This window comes from Symphalangus syndactylus, chromosome 8 (genome assembly GCF_028878055.3).
Source record: "Symphalangus syndactylus isolate Jambi chromosome 8, NHGRI_mSymSyn1-v2.1_pri, whole genome shotgun sequence".
Lineage (NCBI taxonomy): Eukaryota > Metazoa > Chordata > Mammalia > Primates > Hylobatidae > Symphalangus > Symphalangus syndactylus.
The window spans coordinates 63,825,647-63,831,646 of NC_072430.2; the positions used below are offsets into that span (position 1 = coordinate 63,825,647).

At 36.3% G+C, this 6,000-nt stretch overlaps 1 long non-coding RNA gene across 1 annotated transcript in view; it reads right to left on the bottom strand.

Annotated features, from left to right (window-relative positions):
• The window catches only part of LOC129487886 (uncharacterized), a 52,815-nt gene extending 52,588 nt beyond the window's left edge, over positions 1–227 (bottom strand). Inside the window, exon 1 of the long non-coding RNA XR_008659507.2 lies at positions 21–227. This is a non-coding gene — a long non-coding RNA (uncharacterized lncRNA). The remainder of the gene's footprint in view (positions 1–20) is intronic.
• Positions 228–6,000: the final 5,773 nt, after the last annotated feature.

Below are 6,000 nucleotides of genomic sequence, written 5' to 3' on the forward strand. Positions count from 1 at the left end.
TGGGGGAGTGCCACAGGTACCCGCTTGCTACTGCGTTCCTTTCCCACTGCTTTCCTTGTGAAACAGAAGTAGAAAGAGCCAAACTCAGCCCTGAAGATTGAAAACAGATTGACATTCACACGCATGCACCAAACCCATTTCTTTCTCAACAGGCTTCCACATACAGGGCAGTCTCCTCACGATTACTAAAATCATTCTCATCTACAAAGACAAGACATCTCCTCACAATCGCTACATAGGAGACATTATTTGCAAAGACAAGATAGACCACCAAGGTAAAACTATGTTATAAACAAAGACCATCAATCTGCAAACATCACTGTGGCAACCTTTGTGATAATCTCACCTATGCTCCCATAAAAAGTTACAAAAACAAATGTTTCCAAAATTAATAGAAGGGAAATAAACATTTCACTTGCATTAATTCAAGTACACTGTATTAGAAAGAAACTTTTCATTACCAAGAGTATATGTAGGGTGGGAGGAGGATACCACATCCCTTTTTTTCTCACTTCATATAATTTCCTTAAAATCAAGAATAGAAGGTGATGATACTTCACTCCTCTTGTACACACATCTCTAGCAGTTTCCCTTTGGTTCCGGTTTGTTGTAGTTGTTGTTGTTGTTTTGTCCCTTGACCAACCCAAGTACTTAACTTCTGGTGTGAAAATTTCTTAAATGTAAAACGTCAGTAGGTTTGCTCTCATTGTCAAAAATTGTCACACATGTTGGACTCTATTTGTAGTACTTTTATTAAGATCATGGGTTTGAGAATCAAAGTGCCAGGGTTCAAATTCTGGATCTCCCACTTAAGAAGCATATGACTTTGGGCAAATTACTTTCTCCTATGAGCTGCTCCCGTATTATTAAACTGGGTGTGGTATTTTAGAAGAAATTTTTTCTCCTTTCTTGGAGAAGTACATGAGCTAAAATACATAAAACTCTTTGTATAGTACCTGGCACATATTCTTTGTTGTTATTGTAGCTATTGCTGTTGTCATTGTTATGATAAATACCACAGTTACCACTGACATAGCACCAGATAGCTACTGGGGAAATACAGTCATTAAAACAATTGGGGGCAGAAATTCAAAAAGATTCAGTTCTCCATAGGAGAGTAACAGGTTGCCTTACCTGCCAGACACATATTAGAGCACATACTCCATTCTTTATTCAGCAGAATGACTCTTGAACCTTACAATCAAATGGCTTGGATGAATGTATCTGAAACAGCCATTGGATAATTCTGCTAAGGCTAAACTGGAATAAATTATTAGCATGGCCCTGGAACTGTACTTCATTGTGCAATCAAGAAATTCTGTATCGTATTACTTTTCATATGAAAAAAACATCAGAAACTAGAACCAGAAAACATTTGGATTTTTTTTTTTTTTTTAGTCCATGGCCAGATCTTACAACATCAGTGATATAAACCAGGCATAGAATATGAATTCAACTAGGCCTCCAGTATTTCTGCATTACTTGCTTACAGGGAACAATGCAGTCACTGGCTGTTGCTGAAACTCTGTAGCATGTGAAGGCTAAAGGGCTGTGCTAGACAACTGGAGTCTCACTTTCACAAAATTTCTCTGGCCTCCTGAATGTTGGAATAACTTAGTACTACAGTGCTTGAGTCTTCCGCGCCAAAAGTAAAAAATAAAATGTTAAATTTAATAAGTTCAGAGACTAAAATCAAAGCCACATTTACTGCCAAAGAAACCAACTAACAACAATATGAAGCAAGAAGAGAGAAATGTATATTCACCCTGGTTTAAATTTCCAAGAAAATGATAGCAGAAGAAAGAATTATGTATATATGTATACTGTGAGCTGGAGCCTTCTTTCCAAAAGTCGGGAAGAAAGTACACACAGGACTTCATAAGTCCATTATGAACTGATTTTCTAAATGGCTGCAATTCCAGCAGCACTGCCTTCCCTGAAAGAGGAAGCTGTTGATTTGCATCTCCTGTGCTGCCTTTTCTAAAGAGTCATTAAGTGATGCAATGCAGCTACAAACAAGTACCTGGAAAGGATGGGATCAAGGCAGTGGTACAAAGCTTTGTCCCAGCAATCTGAATGCAGGTGTGAGAGACACAAACCAGGTGGCTAAAAGGCTTCTTTGTTTGAAGCTGTCAGTAGGAGGACCTGATTAATCTCATGCCCCATCCCTAAACTCCCTTTTAACTATGTCAAGACATCTCCTCACATCAGGAAGTCTACAATGACATGGCTATGTGCTAAGCTCAGTTAATGTGGTCCTAGGTTTAAACACTTCAAGTTGAAAGTGGGTAATTGGTGGTAGTGGATTTTAAAAGCTCACACAGGTGCCTTTGAAAAGAGGTCAAAAGTCAAGTGCATCTCTCCTGAGAGCACTGACGAGCCCTTCCTAAGGAGATCAAAATTCTTTTACACAAACCCCTAGGGTCTTGTAAGAACTGTTATTAATTTAGTTCTGTATGTTCCAAATAAGGGAAAAACGATACCACATGTTATATTACCAGTAACTGGGCATATTTGTTCCAGAGAGGTAGATGTTAGATAGATTTTCACCTGGCACTTCTGGATCGCTAATGAAGTAATCCACTTTCTACCAGGGCAAAACTGGGGAGTTCAGGTCAGGGTAATGAACCTTGAAAACAGTGAAAAGCCTGAGGGAAAAAGGAGTATAAACATAGGAATGTTTTGTCATATACTGAATGTGTTTGTAAAACCAAGGCTGTGGAGTTTTAACTAGAGCACATAAAAAACAGACATTGCTGTGTACATTTGGATATTTAAAAAAGTGTGTTGTTAAGCAAGTTGTCACCTTTTTATTAATATAAATGATAAAGTTTCATCATCATAACATGTTTTGGATGTTTTCAAAAGCACTCAAACACCCCAACCATTAATTGGTACATGTCAAGTATCACTTGGGAAGAATTCTCTAGTTCAATTTGGAGGTCTTCTACTGTTCCTCTTTTCTTAATCTTTTCCTCCACTTGTTAGACATTTTTATTCATTGTGTCTACTATTCTATTATACTGAAGATGTATTATTTAAACAGGAACATAATTAAGAAATTCTATGTTTTTGCATATATCCAATGAAAACATTTAATTTTGTATCTTTTGTATCTGCATATAAGAAGTTACAATAACATACTAGTAATTTAGAAAAAAAACCTTAGTAAACTCTCATTAGGAGGTCTATCATGAGAAAAAAAACAAACAGAAAATAACAAGCGTCTGTGAGGATGTGAGGAAATGGAAACCCTTCTGCACTGCTATTCAGAATGTTAAAAAATGGTGTAGTCACTACAGAAAATGGTATGGTGGTGCCTCAAAAATTAAAAAAAGAATTACCATATGATCCCGCAATTCTCCTCTGGGTGAATACCCAAAAGAACTGAAAGCAGGGACTGGAACAGATATTTGTACACCCATGTTTATAACAGCATTATTCACAATAGCCAAAAGGTGGAAGCAAGCAAGCGTCCATCAACAGATGAATAGATAAAATGTGGTATATACATACAACACAATATTATTATAAAAATAATATTATTATAAAAAGGAAAGAAATTCTGACTTATGTTACTGGATTACCTTTAAAGGCATTAAGCTAAGTGAAATAAGCCAGACACCAAAGGACAAATACTGTATGATTCCACTTATATGAAGTACCTAGAGGAGTTATATTTATAGAGACAGAAAGTAGAATACTGGTTGTCACGGGCTGTAGGGAGATGGGGGAATGAGGAGTTATTGCTTAAGGGGTACAAAGTTTCAGTTCAAGAAGATGAAAAAGTTCTGGAGGTGGATGGTGGTGATGGTTGCACAACAGTGTGAATGTGCTTAATGACACTGAACTGTACACCTTAAAATGATTAAGATGGTGAATTTTACATTATGTATATTTTACTACGGTAATTTTTTTAATAAAAAATCCTTCATATGTTCATTTGTGCTCCGGAATTGGGGTCTGGATTAGGCACGCTTGCTTGATTGCACTTAACAAGTCTGATGCACTGTTACTAATGAAAAGAAAATGTGTTTCTTTCAAGATCTCAAAGAATCCAACTGGCTTGAGCAAACAGATAAAAACAAGGGTGTAGCTGACATTTTTTAATTGGTACACAAATTCTTGGACTCGCCCACTCTGTACTTATAATTAGAAAAGAATGTCGCTGAAATTTTTAATGAAAATCACAGGTTTGTTATAGTAGTTTTGCCACAAAATCATGGTCTCCCTTAAGAAATGGGGAGAGAAGAGGAAAATATTCTTTCAGAAATAACACTTTAATTCAAATTTAATGTTAAACACACATGGGCATAGCACGTAGGAAAACAAACTTAATAGCATAAAAAGTAATATGACATTTGATTAACTGGTGTTAAACTGAACGTGTTAATTGCAGAGAAGAAAGACTTGCCAAGGCATGTTAGAAGCTAAGCTTCCAATTGGAACTCAGAATACAAAGGAAATGGCTCTAAGATCTGAGTAACTGCTTTAACATTTACACATGTCAAAAAAATTCCAAGCTCAAATCCCAAGAACATACGTCTATTTATTCTATTTAAAGTGTTAACAGAGGACAGATCAATTAACAGCATGTAACATTTTTTGAGAAGACCTCAAAATCCCTTAACTTGCCAATAATAGTTTAAAGACTTAGTGGTGTTTAAAGTTAGCAAAAGGATTCAGTCTCTACCAAAAGGGAGATTGCCCTTGGAGAGCCCACTAAAGACTTTGGTTAACCAAGGAGCTATAAAACCCAATGTTCTTATTATTACTCACATATCTTTCACTGTTGATAGATCACAGTGGTTCACTTGGATTGTTTACAATTAGTAGCATCCTCTGGTAGAACTTCATCAACAGGGAGAAAGTCACAGAATCCATTCCTCTCTGTCCTCACTTTTCCAGCCAATTTTCACCTACTAGTAAAATCATCATCATCTTCATCATAGAGATTGGGTAGTCATGCTTCATTTCTACTGTCTTTTAATCAGTTCTATGGTTGAAAACTTTCTTAAAGAGAGACACGCACACATACATACACACACACGCACACACACAAAACCTTAGTAAAATTAGGGACCACAGAGGTTGAAGTTTTTAGTAGTGCTAGTCATTATCCTTAATAAGCATTATTGGGGCATACGTTGCTAACTGAGATACTAACAATTGTTTTTCCCTAGTTGTGACATTGGCTGCATAAAAACCCACTGGATTATAAACCTCGTGAAGTTAGCGACCACATCTTCAATGTTCACAAATAAATCCTCAGCCCTTAGCACAGTGTTGGTCCACGTTAGGCACTCAATACAAATATGTGTTGAATGAATGAATAAATGGAAAAATAAAAGCAAGTGACATATTGACAGCCATTGGAAACAACACCATTTTAATGCCCAACAACATTCCAAGTGATTTACATAGAATAAGTCATTCAATCTTCAAAACAGTCATATGGAGTAGTCCTATTATTACTGTATTCCCATTGTACAGATTTAAAAAGTGAGGCACAGAAAGACATACAGCTTAAGTGATGGAGTTGAGAACCAGGAAGTCCAGCTTCAGTCTACACTCTTACCGTTATCCATTACACAAAAATAAACTAGGATTGATGATGTAAAAAGTAACAGGAACTCTAACTCTCTCATCTGTAAACATAGACCTTGAATTTATAACATTTTTAAAGTACTAAGGTGGGTCATTTCAATCAGAAATGCTCATATAATAAGCATGACAATGAAATTACCAGCAGAAGAAAAAAAATGGCTGTTTCTTAATGTGTTGGTCAAAGCGATGTTTTTTTAAAATTACTTCCTCAGAACTACGAAATATTAGAAAGAGAAGCCAAGAGGGCCATCTCTTTCTGCTCCTTAACCTTTGCAAGTATTTATAACAGTAACTGGCTAGGAGTAAGTGTTAAATAAATGTTGTTGCTGTTACACAAAGCTCTTCTTTGTGATACCAATATCTGGTCACGGTGTTTAATACTTCAACTCCCTC